Genomic DNA, 282 nt, shown 5'->3' on the forward strand with positions numbered 1-282 from the left:
CAATAAGTTTTTTTCATTGATGAATAGAGATATGACATCTTACGGGAGAAAAAAACGTTTTTATCAGGTGAATATACACGAATTACACATTTTAAAAAAATCATTCAGAATATCATCAGTTCGTGCCACTTCATGATTCCCTGATAGTATCAGGGTATTTGTGTCAGGGAATTATGAAGTGACACAAACTGGTGATTTTTGGAATAATTTTAAATGTGTAATTTGTGTATATTTACCTGATGGAAATTTCATATCTCTATTTATTAAAAAAAAACTCGTTGG

The sequence above is a fragment of the Octopus bimaculoides genome, chromosome 2 (assembly GCF_046866305.1).
Source record: "Octopus bimaculoides isolate indiv1 chromosome 2, ASM4686630v1, whole genome shotgun sequence".
NCBI classification, from domain to species: domain Eukaryota; kingdom Metazoa; phylum Mollusca; class Cephalopoda; order Octopoda; family Octopodidae; genus Octopus; species Octopus bimaculoides.